Source organism: Coregonus clupeaformis, chromosome 30, assembly GCF_020615455.1.
Source record: "Coregonus clupeaformis isolate EN_2021a chromosome 30, ASM2061545v1, whole genome shotgun sequence".
Classification (NCBI taxonomy): domain Eukaryota; kingdom Metazoa; phylum Chordata; class Actinopteri; order Salmoniformes; family Salmonidae; genus Coregonus; species Coregonus clupeaformis.
Genome location: NC_059221.1, coordinates 15,125,285 through 15,143,190, shown reverse-complemented (window position 1 = coordinate 15,143,190; position 17,906 = coordinate 15,125,285). Strand labels below are relative to the sequence as shown.

Genomic DNA, 17,906 nt, shown 5'->3' with positions numbered 1-17,906 from the left:
TTCTGGTTCATCATAGTTTAGCCGAGTTGTTAGTTAGTTGAGCTGTTCTACACACCTGTGTCCAAAATGGCATCCTATTCCCTATATAGTGCACTACTTTTGTTGGTCATTAGGGTTCTGATCAAAAGGAATGCACTATATAAGGAATAGTGTGCCATTTGGGATGCACCACTGACAATAGAGATGTTTCTTTTCTCGTATGTTCCATTTATTCTCTTCAGCCCTGCTGAAAAAAACAGCATGGACCAGCATACATTTTAAGCTGGTCTTTGCTGGTCGGATGCTGGTCAAGCTGTTCTGACCAGCATGGTCTAGCTGGTTCTGCTGCCATTTTTTTTATTTGTTTGTGCATCAGCAGTTTTTATCATGTTATGTCAGTCACTCAATTAGCCCATGTCAGTTACATTTATTTTGGATTGTTAAGTTAGTCTAGTGTCCAGCTATCTAAACTTGTAGTAATTGCGGTCGAATAACCGACCGGGGGGCCCCATTGACTTTAAGTCCCTCTCACTCAGATATTATATTACAAACTGCAAACATTTCTCTCCAACATATGGCAAAGTGTGTAGAATTGCAGGAAATTAGTTGTAAAACTGCAAATGTTTCTCTCCACCCCATGGCAAAATGAATAGAATTGCATGAAATTAATTATAAAATTGCAAAATCTTCTCTCCACCCCATGGCACAATGTGTAGATTTGCCGCAAACTTGCTTTAAAACTGCAAAATGATCGCTACGTCCCATGGCAAAATGTGTAGAATTCCAGGAAATTAACTCTAAAACGTCAAGTCTTTCTCTCCGCTGTCAAGAGGGGAGCCGCTAAAATGTTTGGCTTGCAAGGTGGGGGGGCCCGAACCAAATTTCACTCTCACCAAAATCTGTCCAAAATAAGCCCAATGCGTTTCTATGGGCTTATTTTGGACCCAATCTTGTCGCCTGCCTTCTCGCCTTTGGGACAACAACTCCCATTGTTAGGGTGGAGATGTGAACACCTTATCATTATATACAGATTTCTGATCCAGTTGATGTGAAGAAATCTCAAAACATCTTTGTTTATAAACACCACTTTCAGCCAGAGGATTTCGAAGTTTAACTGTCTCAACTGATGGGGTTGCCAGATCGTCGAACGTTGAAAAGTTATGCTATTCCATCAATTTTCCACTTCACTTCAAAGCATCTGATCAGCCATCATCAGCACAGCAGAAAAGAAATCGAGCTGAGGTAACGTAGATATGTTAGCTAGCTAACTAGCTAATGTGTTTATCTAAACTAAAATCTAGCTAGCTAGCTTTCATAATACGCTGGCTAGACATTTCAAAGCAAATCAATGTAAATAGCCAGCTGCTATCTGGCGATGTGATGTGTAACTTTGCAAGCTAATGTTAGCTTCATTAGGTTACATTAGCTACAGCTTACCGGACTGTATCTAACCGCTAGCTAGCTAACTAACTACCGCAGAGGCTAATGTGACTGTGTGTTCCATTTAGAGTCCGATCCCATCAACATCTGCAGCAGCATCAACATCAAGTTCAGAACCAGGAACTAGTGTAAGTCACCTTTGCTAAATCTTTCCATGACTCTATGATCAGCAAATAAATACAGTCAAAAGTTTGGAAACATCTACTCATTCCAGGGTTTTCCTTTATTTTTAATATTTTCTACATTGTAGAATAATAGTGAAGACATCAAAACTATGAAATAATACATATGGAATCATGTAGTAACCACAAAAGTGTTAAATAAATCAAAATAGATTTTATATTTGAGGTTCTTCAAATAGCCACCCTTTGCCTTGATGAAAGCTTTGCACACTCTTGGCATTCCCTCAACCAGCTTCACCTGGAAGGCTTTTCCAACAGCCTTGAAGGAGTTCCCACATATGCTGAGCACTTGTTGGCTGCTTTTCCTTCACTCTGCCGTCCGACTCATCCCAAACCATCTCAATTGGGTTGAGGTCGGGGGATTGTGGAGGCCAGGTTATCTGATGCAGCACTCCATCACTCTCCTTCTTGGTCAAATAGCCCTTACACAGCCTGGAGGTGTGTCGGTTCATTGTCCTGTTGAAAAACAAATGATAGTCCCACTAAGCCCAAACCAGATGGGATGGCGTATCACTGCAGAATGCTTTGGTAGCCATGCTGGTTAAGTGTGCTTTGAATTCTAAATCAATCACAGACAGTGTCACCAGCAAAGCACCCCCACAACATAACACCACCTCCTCCATGCTTTATGGTGGGAACTACACATGTGGAGATAATCCGTTCACCCACACCGCGTCTCACAAAGACACAGCGGTTGGAAACAAAAATCTCAAATTTGGACTCCAGACCAAAGGACACATTTCCACCGGTCTAATGTTCATTGCTTGTGTTTCTTGGCCCAAGCAGGTGTCTTCTTCTTATTGGTATCCTTTAGTAGTGGTTTCTTTGCAGCAATTCGACCATGAAGGCCTGATTCACATAGTCCCCTCTGAACAGTTGATGTTGAAATGTGTCTGTGACTTGAACTCTGAAGCATTTATTTGGGCTGCAATTTCTGAGGCTGTTAACTCTAATGAACTTATCCTCTGCAGCAGCGGTAACTCTGGGTCTTCCATTCCTGTGGCAGTCCTCATGCGAGCCAGTTTCATCATAGCGCTTGATGGTTTTTGCGACTGCACTTGAAGAAACTTTAAAAGTTATTGAAATGTTCCGTATTGACTGACCTTCATGTCTTAAAGTAATGATGGACTGTCGTTTCTCTTTGCTTAGTTGAGCTGTTCTTGCCATAATATGGACTTGGTCTTTTACCAAATAGGGCTATCTTCTGTATACCCCCTTACCTTGTCACAACACAACTGATTGGCTCAAACGCATTAAGAAGGAAAGAAATTCCACAAATTAAGTTTTAAGAAGGCACACCTGTTAATTGAAATGCATTCCAGGTGACTACCTCGTGAAGCTGGTTAAGAGAATGCCAAGAGTGTGCAAAGCTGTCATCAAGGAAAAGGGTGGATATATGAAGTATCTCAAATATAAAATATATTTTGATTTGTTTAACACCTTTCTGGTTACTACATGATTCCATATGTGTTATTTCATAGTTTTGATGTCTTCACTATTATTCTACAATGTAAAAATAAAGAAAAACCCTTGAATGAGTAGATGTGTTCAAACTTTTGACTGGTAGTGTATACTGGAGCTAGGAATAAACATGGCCTGTCTCTGGTCATAGTTGGTGTGTTACAAGTAGGCTACAAATTATACTGTAGTTTTCTCTGTGTTATGGAGGCTTAGTTGATTGTTCATGCAAGCCATGAAGTCCAAATTTGAGAAAAGGAGGTGACTGACTGGTGTCTATTGGTGGTGGGTATTGTGTGTGAAGGTTAGTATGCACTTAACCCTAATTGCTCCTGTAAGTCGCTCTGGATAAGAGCGTCTGCTAAATGACTAAAATGTAAATGTAAATCTATTGACATGAGGGGGGGGGGTGGATATATACAGTGGGGGAAAAAAGTATTTAGTCAGCCACCAATTGTGCAAGTTCTCCCACTTAAAAAGATGAGAGAGGCCTGTAATTTTCATCATAGGTACACGTCAACTATGACAGACAAAATGAGGAAAAATAATCCAGAAAATCACATTGTAGGATTTTTAATGAATTTATTTGCAAATGATGGTGGAAAATAAGTATTTGGTCAATAACAAAAGTTTCTCAATACTTTGTTATATACCCTTTGTTGGCAATGACACAGGTCAAACGTTTTCTGTTCTGTAAGTCTTCACAAGGTTTTCACACACTGTTGCTGGTATTTTGGCCCATTCCTCCATGCAGATCTCCTCTAGAGCAGTGATGTTTTGGGGCTGTTGCTGGGCAACACGGACTTTCAACTCCCTCCAAAGATTTTCTATGGGGTTGAGATCTGGAGACTGGCTAGGCCACTCCAGGACCTTGAAATGCTTCTTACGAAGCCACTCCTTCGTTGTGTTTGGGATCATTGTCATGCTGAAAGACCCAGCCATGTTTCATCTTCAATGCCCTTGCTGATGGAAGGAGATTTTCACTCAAAATCTCACGATACATGGCCCCATTCATTCTTTCCTTTACACGGATCAGTCGTCCTGGTCCCTTTGCAGAAAAACAGCCCCAAAGCATGATGTTTCCACCCCCATGCTTCACAGTAGGTATCGTGTTCTTTGGATGCAACTCAGCATTCTTTGTCCTCCAAACACGACGAGTTGAGTTTTTACCAAAAAGTTCTATTTTGGTTTCATCTGACCATATGACATTCTCCCAATCCTCTTCTGGATCATTCAAATGCACTCTAGCAAACTTCAGACGGGCCTGGACATGTACTGGCTTAAGCAGTGGGACACGTCTGGCACTGCAGGATTTGAGTCCCTGGCGGCGTAGTGTGTTACTGATGGTAGGCTTTGTTACTTTGGTCCCAGCTCTCTGCAGGTCATTCACTAGGTCCCCCCGTGTGGTTCTGGGATTTTTGCTCACCGTTCTTGTGATCATTTTGACCCCACGGGGTGAGATCTTGCGTGGAGCCTCAGATCGAGGGAGATTATCAGTGGTCTTGTATGTCTTCCATTTCCTAATAATTGCTCCCACAGTTGATTTCTTCAAACCAAGCTGCTTACCTATTGCAGATTCAGTCTTCCCAGCCTGGTGCAGGTCTACAATTTTGTTTCTGGTGTCCTTTGACAGCTCTTTGGTCTTGGCCATAGTGGAGTTTGGAGTGTGACTGTTTGAGGTTGTGGACAGGTGTCTTTTATACTGGTAACAAGTTCAAACAGGTGCCATTAATACAGGTAACGAGTGGAGGACAGAGGAGCCTCTTAAAGTTACAGGTCTGTGAGAGCCAGAAATCGTGCTTGTTTGTAGGTGACCAAATACTTATTTTCCACCATAATTTGCAAATAAATTCATAAAAAATCCTACAATGTGATTTTCAGGAATTTTTTTTCTCAATTTGTCTGTCATAGTTGACGTGTACCTATGATGAAAATTACAGGCCTCTCTCATCTTTTTAAGTGGGAGAACTTGCACAATTGGTGGCTGACTAAATACTTTTTTTCCCCACTGTACGTTGTTTGAGTGTCTATTGATGGGGACAAAGTAGTAAAATGTTGTCTAATCTCTGACTACTGTGCGACCTAAAGACTAATCTTGCTGCTGATGACGATGACCTTGACACCAGCTTTAGTAGTACAGAGCCTGTAGACCTATTGGATGAATGCTTTCAGACTGGAATAAGCTCAAGCTCAACATCATCTGACTCTGAAACAAGCCAGGACAGCCAAAGGTATTTATGAAAGCGCAATACCCTGTTAAGAAAATAAAATCATCAAAACACTGAACTGTCTACAAGTCAAGACCCCTCAAACTTGTCACATCTTTGCTAATAGCCCATCTCAATGCCTAATTATTGACTGAGTGTAACAAAATGCATACAAGTCTACTGTACCCTTTTTTGTTTACAGATTAATATGGTTTATTGTATGGATATACATCATCATGATCAGTTTTCATGTCTTTCCAGGAGACTTGCACTACAAACCAATCTTCTGCAAGCAGTGGGTGGTGAAGAAAGAGCCCAGAACCCACCTCTTCAGGGAGAGGCTTGTCCACCTGTCTGTGGAGTGCAGAAAGGACCAGACGGTTGTCTACAAGGAGCCAGAGTCACAGCTCCCCAAACCCAAAATCCCTGCCAACATCGCCACAGCCCAAAGTCTGCTAAACCAGATGCCATTAATATAATTACCCAACACAAGAAGAGGATCACCAGCTAAAGAACATTCTCGAGCCTGCCTGGAACATTCAACCAACACAATATCCATATTCAGTTAGACTGATGTTGTAGTAAAATATAGAATGCCTAGTATGCGCACAACTGCATTGTGGTATAAATATTGCTAGCTGTTGTACAAACAGTGCATTCGGAAAGTATTCAGACCCCTTCCCTTTTCCCACATTTTGTTACGTTACAGCCTTATTCTCAAATAAATTAAATAAAAAAAATGTACTCATCATTCTACACACAATACCCCATAATGACAACGCGAAAACAGGTTTTTAGAAGTACTTATTTACATAAGTATTCAGACCCTTTGCTATGAGCCTCGAAATTGAGCTCAGGTGCGTCCTGTTTCCATTGATCATCCTTGATGTTTCTACAACTTGATTGGAGTCCACCTGTGGTAAATTCAATTGATTGGACATGATTTGGAAAGGCACACACCTGTCTAGATAATGTCCCACAGTTGACAATGCATGTCAGAGCAAAAACCAAGCCATGTGGTCGAAGGAATTGTCCGTAGAGCTCCGCGACAGGATTGTGTCGAAGCACAGATCTGGGGACGGGTACCAAAAAAATTCTGCAGCATTGAAGGTCCCCAAGAACACAGTGGCCTCCATCATTCTTAAATGGAAGAAGTTTGGAACATCAAGACTCTTCCTAGAGCTGGCCGGCCGGCCAAACTGAGCAATCGGGGGAGAAGGGCCTTGGTCAGGGAGGTGACCAAGAACCCGATGGTCACTCTGACAGAGCTCTAGAGTTCCTTTGTGGAAATGGGAGAACCTTCCAGAAAGACAACCATCTCTGCAGCACTCCACCAATCAGGCCTTTATGGTAGAGTGGTCAGATGGAAGCCACTCCTCAGTAAAAGGCACATGACAGCCCGCTTGGAGTTTGCCAAAAGGCACCTAAAGGACTCTCGGACCATGAGAAACAAGATTCTCTGGTCTGATGAAACCAAGATTGAACTCTTTGGACTGAATGCCAAGCGTCACGTCTGGAGGAAACCTGGCACCATCGTTACGGTGAAGCGTGGTGGTGGCAGCATCATGCTGTGGGGATGTTTTTCAGCGGCAGGGACTGGGAGACTAGTCAGGATCGAGGGAAAGATGAACGGAGCAAACTACAGAGAGATCCTTAATGAAAACCTGCTCCAAAGTGTTCAGGACCTCAGGCTGGGGCGAAGGTTCATCTTCCAACAGGACAACGACCCTAAGAACACAGCCAAGACAACGCAGGAGTGGCTTCGGGACAAGTCTCTGAATGTCCTTGAGTGGCCCAGCCAGAGCCCGGACTTGAACCGAATCGAACATCTCTGGAGAGACCAGAAAATGGCTGTGCAGCGACGCTCCCCATCCAACCTGACAGAGCTTGAGAGGATCTGCAAAGAAGAACCCCAAATACAGGTGCGCCAAGCTTGTAGCGTCATACCCAAGAAGAGTCGAGGCTGTAATCGCTGCCAAAGGTGCTTCCACAAAGTAATGAGTAAAGGGTCTGAATACTTATGTAAATGTGATATTGCTGTTTTTTATTTTTAATACATTTGCAAAATAATCTAAAAGTCTGTTTTGCGTTGTCATTATGGGGTATTGTGTGTAGATTGATGAGGAAAATAACAATTTAATCAATTTTAGAATAAGGCTGTAACGTAACAAAATATGAAGAAAGTCAAAGGGTCTGAATACTTTCCGAATGCAATGTATGTAATGGTTTTTTATATCAACTTTATGACTTAATGATTTCAGCTCCATCAGAAACCAATAAAGTGTTGACTTCAACTTCTGGATCAATTCATCGTGATGTTCATGAAATGTATTTGGATAAACTAGCTACAATCTTACTGCTAAAACAAATGATGCAGGGAGATGGTGTATCATTAAAACTTTCATTTGTTGGCAAGTAAACATGTTTCAATAACACAATAAATAAGTCTGTCAATATAGCAAATAAGTAGACATGGCTAATATTCAAGACAACGTTTATTTGCTCTGGGCCCTGTGTAGCTCAGTTGGTAGAGCATGGTGCTTGCAACACCAGGGTTGTGGGTTCGATTCCCACGGGAGGCCAGTATGATTTTTTTATTTTTATGTATGCACTCACTAACTGTAAGTCGCTCTAGATAAGAGCGTCTGCTAAATGACTAAAATGTAAATGTAAAATGAGACCGAGGTATGTTTACACAGCAGTATGCAGGAACAGTTATTGCAATATATGAAATACTTGCATATGGTGTGTTGGGGTGATGCAGTGAGGCGTTCGGAGTCACTTTGATGCAAGGGGAGATTGTTGTTATGGGACCCCAAACAGATCCAAATGTAGCATGCATTGGTCAGAAAATTGATTCCAACGTTGCAAATCACTGGTTCACATTTTTGGCTCATATTACATATTATCTTCTGAAAATGCCTCATCTTTTGTGACAACTGATGCGTCCTCTCCTTCAGTGTCGAGCATGTAACTGCGTTGACAGTCATTGATCAACAAGCCATTTTGCTTGCCTAACCACCCCAGGCAATATCAGTAGTCAAACTGTGCGCTGTGCTATGCTTCGCGCGCTGACGAACGAGAGGTAGGCCGCGTGTCACCTTGTAAAATGGCTTGCGCAATATTTGGCTTTATTAGGTAAGTATCAACCAATATAATTTGCTAGGTTATTGTTATCAAATGCTCTGTTGAAAATTGTGTGTTGCTGGAATGAAGTAGCTTAAGCTACCACTGGGGAGACAAATCTCATCTGGCTATAGCCTACCTGCTGAGCAGGGCTTAGGCTACATTAGATTTAGGATCAATCAACCAATGATGTCTCCCGGCATGAAAATGTAAAAATACCGCTATAGTGCATAATTGTCTGAAACCCTCTCATCACTCAGAATTAGGAAAAACATCACAAATAGTGTCTAGTGGTGATGTTTCCCTTTAAACCCTTTTGGTCTTTGGAGAACATAGGGCCACTACAGTTGACGTGTCTGGCAATTAACTGTTTCTGGCTCCCACGACTTGGACAAGGGGTTGGGTTTTTCAGAGGTAAAAAACTGCAATAGAGTATGCTGGGAAATATAATGATGGGAATGGTTTTGCAGACCAGCAAAATTCTGATACATTTACATTTTATGCAGACGCTCTTATCCAGAGCAATTAGGGTTAAGTGCCTTGCTCAAGGGCACATCGACAGATTTTTTCACCTAGTTGGCTCGTGATTAGAACCAGCGACCTTTCGGTTACTGGCACAACGCTCTTAACCACTAAGCTACCTGCCGCCCCACTTGAGATTTGAACTCATAACCTCTGAATTTCCTGCTACGCCTTGGATCTGTGGGTATGATACAGATTGTTAAAAGATTAGAACCAATAGACATTCTGTCATGTGTCCCTATGGGGGAACCCTTTTGGGTGCCACGTTGAACCCTGTGATTTGGCCCTTTATGGGAACCCTTTTGAGTTCCATTTAGAACCCTCTGGTTCCAGGTAGATCCAATGACAGGTTCTACAGTTATACTTATAGGATATTTCAGATGTGCTTGGTACACACTGTTAAAAGTTACCTGAGTTGCAGTAAAAATATTGTTATAAAATGACTAGTTGTTTATCTTACTTTCACTGCACTTTGAAATATAGGTGGGGTTAATGTGCTGGCGGGGGCTCAATAGCATATTTGGGGGCATGGTCTAAAATATGTTGTATTTGTGCCAACCGTTTTAGTGTTGTACCAGTTTTTATTGTTATGTTGATGAAGGTTGATCACCTCATTTGTCTGCTCCCAGTTTTACAATCATAAGAGCTTGTGGCAATCAAGAGCTGCACTGTTAAGAGGTTACTGTGCATTTTCTAGTAACTTAATGTCAGTTGGTCAACAGGAAGTTCATGTTTATTTTTCAATTACTTGCTGTAACTTACTGTGGGTTATCTCTGAAACGCTATTTTTTATTTATTTTTTATTTCACCTTTATTTAACCAGGTAAGCCAGTTGAGAACATGTTCTCATTTACAATTGCGACCTGGCCAAGATAAAGCAAAGCAGTGCGGTACAAACAACAACAACACAGAGTTACATATGGAATAAACAAAACGTACAGTCAATAACACAATAGAAAATCTATATACAGTGTGTGCAAATGTAGTATGTTATGGAGGTAAGGCAATAAATAGGCCATAGTGCAAAATAATTACAATTATAATTTAATATTAACACTGGAGTGATAGATGCAGAAGATGATGTACAAATAGAGATACTGGGGTGCAAATGAGCTAAATAAATAACAATGTAAATAACAATATGGGGATGAGGTAGTTGGGTGGGCTAATTACAGATGGGCTGTGTACAGGTGCAGTGATCGGTAAGCTGCTCTGACAACTGATGCTTAAAGATAGTGAGGGAGATAAGTGTCTCCAGCTTCAGAGATTTTTGCAGTTCGTTCCAGTCATTTGCCGCAGAGAACTGGAAGGAATGGCGACCAAAGGAGGTGTTGGCTTTGGGGATGATCAGTGAGATATACCTGCTGGAACGCATACTACGGGTGGGTGTTGCTATGGTGACCAATAAGCTAAGATAAGGCGGGGATTTGCCTAGAAGTGATTTATAGTTGACCTGGAGCCAGTGGGTTTGGCGACGAATATGTAGTGAGGGCCAGCCAACGAGAGCGTACAGGTCACAATGGTGGGTAGTATATGGGGCTTTGGTGACAAAACGGATGGCACTGTGATAGACTACATCCAATTTGCTGAGTAGAGTGTTGGAAGCTATTTTGTAAATGACATCGCCAAAGTCAAGGATCGGTAGGATAGTCAGTTTTACGAGGGCATGTTTAGCAGCATGAGTGAAGGAGGCTTTGTTGCGAAATAGGAAGGCGATTCTAGATTTAACTTTGGATTGGAGATGCTTAATGTGAGTCTGGAAGGAGAGTTTACGGTCTAACCAGACACCTAGGTATTGTCAGACCCGCCGAGAGTAGTGATTCTAGTCGGGCAGGCGGGTGCAAGCAGCGTTCGATTGAAGAGCATGCATTTAGTTTTACTAGTGTTTAAGAGCAGTTGGAGGCTACGGAAGGAGTGTTGTATGGCATTGAAGCTCGTTTGGAGGTTTGTTAACACAGTGTCCAATGAAGAGCCAGATGTATACAAAATGGTGTCGTCTGCGTAGAGGTGGATCTGAGAGTCACCAGCAGCAAGAGCGACATCATTGATATACACAGAGAATAGAGTTGGCCCGAGAATTTAACCCTGTGGCACCCCCATAGAGATTGCCAGAGGTCCAGACAACAGGCCCTCCAATTTGACACATTGAACTCTATCTGAGAAGTAGTTGGTGAACCAGGCGAGGCAGTCATTTGAGAAACCAAGGCTATTTAGTCTGCCAATAAGAATGCGGTGATTGACAGTCAATGAAGATGGCTGCACAGTACTGTCTTTTATCGATCGCGGTTATTATATCGTTTAGGACCTTGAGCGTGGCTGAGGTACACCCATGACCAGCTCGGAAACCAGATTGCATAGCGGAGAAGGTACGGTGGGATTCGAAATGGTCGGTGATCTGTTTGTTAACTTGGCTTTCAAATACTTTCGAAAGGCAGGGCAGGATGGATATAGGTCTGTAACAGTTTGGATCTAGAGTGTCACCCCCTTTGACGAGGGGTAGACCGCGGCAGCTTTCCAATCTCTGGGGATCTCAGACGTTACGAAAGAGAGGTTGAACAGGCTGGTAATAGGGGTTGAGACAATTTCGGCAGCTAATTTTAGAAAGAAAGGGTCCAGATTGTCTAGCCCAGCTGATTTGTAGGGGTCCAGATTTTGCAGCTCTTTCAGAACATCAGCTATCTGAATTTGGGTGAAGGAGAAGCAGGGGGGGCATGGGCAAGTTGCAGCGGAGGGTGCAGAGCTGGTGGCCGGGGTAGGGGTAGCCAGGTGGAAAGCATGGCCAGCCGTAGCAAAATGCTTGTTGAAATTTTCGATTATCTTAGATTTAATCTGTAGTGACAGTGTTTCCTAGCCTCAGTGCAGTGGGCAGCTGGGAGGAGGTGCTCTTATTCTCCATGGACTTTACAGTGTCCCAAAACTTTTGGAGTTAGTGCTACAGGATGCAAATTTCTGTCTGAAAAAGTTAGCCTTTGCTTTCCTAACTGATTGTGTATATTGGTTCCTGACTTCCCTGAAAAGTTGCATATCGCGAGGGCTGTTCGATGCTAATGCAGTATGCCACAGGATGTTTTTGTGCTGGTCAAGGGCAGTCAAGTCTGGGGTGAACCAGGGGCTATACAGTGGGGAAAAAAAGTATTTAGTCAGCCACCAATTGTGCAAGTTCTCCCACTTAAAAAGATGAGAGAGGCCTGTAGTTTTCATCATAGGTACACGTCAACTATGACAGACAAAATGAGAAGAAAAAAATCCAGAAAATCACATTGTAGGATTTTTAATGAATTTATTTGCAAATTATGGTGGAAAATAAGTATTTGGTCACCTACAAACAAGCAAGATTTCTGGCTCTCACAGACCTGTAACTTCTTCTTTAAGAGGTTCCTCTGTCCTCCACTCGTTACCTGTATTAATGGCACCTGTTTGAACTTGTTATCAGTATAAAAGACACCTGTCCACAACCTCAAACAGTCACACTCCAAACTCCACTATGGCGAATACCAAAGAGCTGTCAAAGGACACCAGAAATAAAATTGTAGACCTGCACCAGGCTGGGAAGACTGAATCTGCAATAGGTAAGCAGCTTGGTTTGATGAAATCAACTGTGGGAGCAATTATTCGTAAGAAGGTTTAGGTCGCCTAGCCAGTCTCCAGATCTCAACCCCATAGAAAATCTTTGGAGGGAGTTGAAAGTCCGTGTTGCCCAGCGACAGCCCCAAAACATCACTGCTCTAGACGAGATCTGCATGGAGGAATGGGCCAAAATACCAGCAACAGTGTGTGAAAACCTTGTGAAGACTTACAGAAAACGTTTGACCTGTGTCATTGCCAACAAAGGGTATATAACAAAGTATTGAGAAACTTTTGTTATTGACCAAATACTTATTTTCCACCATAATTTGCAAATAAATTCATTAAAAATCCTACAATGTGATTTTCTGGATTATTTTTTCTCATTTTGTCTGTCATAGTTGACGTGTACCTATGATGAAAATTACAGGCCTCTCATCTTTTTAAGTGGGAGAACTTGCACAATTGGTGGCTGACTAAATACTTTTTTCCCCCACTGTATCTGTTCTTAGTTCTGAATTTTTTGAATGGGGCATGCTTATTTAAGATGGAGAGGAAAGCACTTTTAAAGAACAACCAGGCATCCTCTACTGACGGAATGAGGTCAATATCCATCCAGGATACCCGGGCCAGGTCAATTAGAAAGGCCTGCTCGCTGAAGTGTTTTAGGGAGCATTTGACAGTGATGAGGGGTGGTTGTTTGACAGCGGACCCATTACGGACGCAGGCAATGAGGCAGTGATCGCTGAGATCTTGTTTGAAGACAGCGGAGGTGTATTTAGAGGGTAAATTAGTCTGGATGATATCTATGAGGGTGCCCATGTTAACGGATTTAGGGTTGTACCTGGTAGGTTCCTTGATAATTTGTGTGAGATTGAGGGCATCTAGTTTAGATTGTAGGACAGCCGGGGTGTTAAGCATATCCCAGTTTAGGTCACCAAGCAATACGAACTCTGAGGATAGATGGGGGGCAATCAATTCACATATGGTGTTCAGGGCACAGCTGGGGGGCTGAGGGGGGGCTGTAGCAAGCGGCAACAGTGAGAGACTTATTTCTGGAAAGGTGGATTTTTAGAAGTAGAAGCTCAAACTGTTTGGCCACAGACCTGGATAGTATGATAGAGCTCTGCAGGCTATCTCTACAGTAGATTACAACTCCGCCCCCTTTGGCAGTTATATCTAGATGGAAAATGTTGTAGTTGGGAATGGACATTTCAGAATCTTTGGTGGCCTTCCTAAGCCAGGAACATCAGGGTTGGCGGAGTGTGCTAACGCAGTGAATAACTCAAACTTAGGGAGGAGGCTTCTGATGTTAACATGCAAGAAACCAAGGCTTTTGCAGTTACAGAAGTCAACAAATGATAGCACCTGGGGAGCAGGAGTGATACTGGGGGCTACAGGGCCTGGGTTAACCTCTACATCACCAGAGGAACAGAGGAGGAGTAGAATAAGGATATGGCTAAAGGCTTTAAGAACTGGTCTTCTAGTGCGTTGGGTACAGAGAAAAAAAAGGGCAGATTTCCGGGCGTTGTAGAATAGATTCAGGGCATTATGTACACACAAGGATATGGAAGGATATGAGTACAGTGGAGGTAAACTAAGCTTTGACTAAAGATTAAAGAGATAGCATCACTGGAGGCACCGATTGAGCCGGTCTCCGCGTGTGTGGGGAGTGGGACAAAGGAGCTATCTGAGACAGGTTGAGCAGGACTGGGGGCTCTACATTGAAAAAGTATAGTTAGAACTAACCGAAACAGCAATAGGCAAGGCATATTGACATGGGAGAGAGGCATAAAGCAGTCACAGGTGCTATTCGAGAGAGCTAAGACAACAGCTGGTAATGGCGCCGAAAGTTTGAGCTGAGGCTAAACAGGATGGGGTAACGTATAAAGGAACAGTCCAGCAGGCATCAGCTGTGTAGCTGAGTCATCATAAGGTCCAGTGAACAGCAATAAGTAAGACCGGGAGCAGTTCAGTGGCTTCTACACTACAGGTGAACTGGAGGCACGGCTGTTGATTGCGTGTGCTAGCAGGCCGGGGCTAGCAGATGGATCTTTGTGGTCGTCGCAACGGTAAGCCTGTTGAAACCACATCAGACGATTACATCGGCAAACCAGTCGTGATGGATCGGCGGGGCTCCGTGTCAACACCAGGAGGTCCCGTCCAGTTGACAGAGAGGTAGATAGCCGGGAGATGGGCCTGGCTCGAGGCTAGCTCAGGACAGTGGTGATTTGCCAACAATGACAACAGCCATTCGGTTGCAGCTAGCAAGTTGCGATGATCCGGTATTAAGGTGATTCAGTGATTCCGGCAGAAAATCCGATATGCTCTGGCTCGATAGCGTGATGTGCAGACTGTGCAGACTGGCCGACAATTGTCCAGGCTAGAGCTGGCTGGTAGGTAGTGCAGGCCACGGCCACGTACAATGGTGAAGACCGCTAACGGTGGCTAATAGCAAGTAGCTAGTTAGCTGGCTAGTTTCAGCCAGAGGTTCTGGATAAAAATGTATGAAGAAACAACAGAATCTGTTCCACATTGGGTGAGGCGGGTTGCAGGAAAGTATATTTAGTTAAAGGATGGAAAGTGAGATTGAGAAATATATACGAAAAAGACAAAAACTAAAAACAAGCTATTTACATGAGGACACTACAGAAAACACGACCGCACTGCTATGCCATCTTGGTACATCGGGACTTTGTAATTTCAATGACAGGTATTTGTATCAACATTTTTCGCTTTTATAATAAATCAATGTAGTTACAGTGTTACATATTAGTTTCTAGGGCACAACATGTGGTTCAAATGTAGCTAGAATTCATATATGCCAGGGGTATTCAACCGGGGGTCCACAGAGGTACTGCAGGGGGTCAATGGAAATATATATATATATAAAAATAAAAAAAAGTAGTATAAAAAATATTTTATTGCAATGTTTTTATAAATATCGCTAGCAACAACAGAATAAACAAATGTTGAATTATATACCTACAGTAGAAAAGAGGAGAATATCTTATTTCTAATGATGGGCGGCAGGTAGCCTAGTGGTTAAGAGCTTTGGACCAGTAACTGAAAGGTTGCTGGTTCAAATCCCCGAGCCAACTAGGTGAAAAATCTGTCTGCCCTTGAGCAAGGCACTTAACCCTAATTGCTCCTGTAAGCCGCTCTGGATAAGAGCATCTGCTAAATGACAAATGTAAAATGTGATGTCAACTGTATTTCTCAACTCCTAATATTAAGCAAATGACACTCACTCATTGGAGTCAATTACACTCACTGGAGTATCTGACATAGGCTTTGAAAATGTGCTGCTGGTAAGCTTTCTTGACTTGGACATACATTTTTGGCTAACCTTTGTTTAACCAGCTAAACAGCTGCTCTTATCAGAAATGTACCTTTCTAGCTAATAGGCAGTTGGAGTTTACACTTCCTCTTCCAATTATAATGTGGGGGGGAGGGGTAAAAAAAAACTACCTACCAAACCTATTCATTTAAAAATGTTGATTACTTGTCATTATCATTCACCTGATGATAAGACAAGACGTGAATTATTATAATTGTTTTGCTAACCTATGATGAGAGTCCCTCGGTCGCCGGTTTGCCTGGGAGGGGGTCCCTGGGCAAGAAAAGGTTGAAGACCCCTGATATAGTCCCAATATAAGCTGTATCTCAATCAATTGAAAACATCTTATTTTCTGTTCACCTAAATTTCATGTTGTGCTCCTAATTTTTTTAAGTTGGAAGCACCAGTGCTACCAATGAATTTGTATTTACTTAGAGCCCTGACCTTATTACTAGATGATCCACACAACCTAAAAGTAACCATGTGCGTTCCTGTGTACCTCTGAAGGTACCTTATGTGTACCTTTGACTGTTTTGTACCCCAGGGAACAACACTGTACCCTAATTTTCAGTGTGGATATACATGGCCATAACTATGTCTTTATAAGCTTAGCACGTCTAGCCCCTGGGATTTCTGCCCATTCTTCAAGGCAAAACTGCTCCAGCTCCTTGGATGGGTTCCGCTGGTGTACAGTAATCTTTAAGTCATACCACAGATTCTCAATTGGATTGAGGTCTGGGCTTTGACTAGGCCATTCCAAGACATTAAAAATTTCCCCTTAAACCACTCGAGTGTTGCTTTAGCAGTATGCTTAGGGTCATTGTCCTTCTGGAAGGTGAACCGCCGTCCCAGTCACAAATCTCTGGAAGACTGAAACAGGTTTCCCTCAAGAATTTCCCTGTATTTAGTGCCATCCAGCATTCCTTCAATTCTGACCAGTTTCCCAGTCCCTGACAATTTTTTTATTTAATTTTATTTATTTATTTAACCTTTATTTAACTAGGCAAGTCAGTTAAGAACAAATTCTTATTTACAATGACGGCCTACACCGGCCAAACCCAGACGACACAGGGCCAATTGTGCACCGCCCTATGGGACTCCCAATCACGGCCGGTTGTGATACAGCCTGGAATCGAACCAGGGGATCTGTAGTGACGCCTCAAGCACTGAGTTGCAGTGCCTTAGACCGCTGCACTACTTGGAAGCCCGATGAAAAACATCCCCACAGCATGATGCTGCCACCACCATGCTTCACTGTGGGGATGGTGTTCTCGGGGTGATGAGAGGTGTTGGGTTTGTGCCAGACATAGCGTTTTCCTTGATGGCCAAAAAGCTCAATTTTAGTCTCATCTGACCAGAGTACCTTCTTCCATATGTTTGGGGAGTCTCCCACGTGCATTTTGGCGAACACCAAACATGTTTGCTTATTTTTGTCTTTAAGCAATGGCTTTTTTCTGGCCACTCTTCCGTAAAGCCCAGCTCTGTGGAGTGTACGGCTTAAAGTGGTCCTATGGACAGATACTCCAATCTCCGCTGTGGAGCTTTGCAGCTCCTTCAGGGTTATCTTTGGTCTCTTTGTTGCCTCTCTGATTAATGCCCTCCTTGCCTGGTCCGTGAGTTTTGGTGGGCGGCCCTCTCTTGGCAGGTTTGTTGTGGTGCCATATTATTTCAATTTTTTAATAAAGGATTTAATGGTGCTCCGTGAGATGTTCAAAGTTTCAGATATTTTTTTATAACCCAACCCTGATCTGTACTTCTCCACAACTTTGTCCCTGACCTGTTTGGAGAGCTCCTTGGTCTTCATGGTGTCGCTTGCTTGGTGGTGCCCCTTGCTTAGTGGTGTTGCAGACTCTTGGGGCCTTTCAGAACAGGTGTATATATACTGAAATCATGTGACAGATCATGTGACACTTAGATTGCACACAGGTGGACTTTATTTAACTAATTATGTGACTTCCGAAGGTAATTGGTTGCACCAGATCTTATTTAGGGGCTTCATAACAAAGGGGGTGAATACATATGCACGCACCACATTTCCGTAATTTATTTATTTTTTAACAATTTTTTTAAAACAATTTTTCACTTCAC

The 17,906-nt window shown here is 42.8% G+C and overlaps 1 protein-coding gene and 1 long non-coding RNA gene across 2 annotated transcripts in view; both read left to right on the top strand.

Moving 5' to 3' along the window:
• The window catches only part of spryd3 (SPRY domain containing 3), a 127,282-nt gene that overhangs the window by 53,005 nt on the left and 56,371 nt on the right, over positions 1–17,906 (top strand). The window lies entirely within an intron of this gene.
• LOC121545819 lies at positions 1,469–5,926 on the top strand. The gene is made up of 3 exons (XR_005996302.1): positions 1,469–1,547; positions 5,148–5,290; positions 5,528–5,926. It is a non-coding gene; the product is annotated as an uncharacterized LOC121545819 (long non-coding RNA).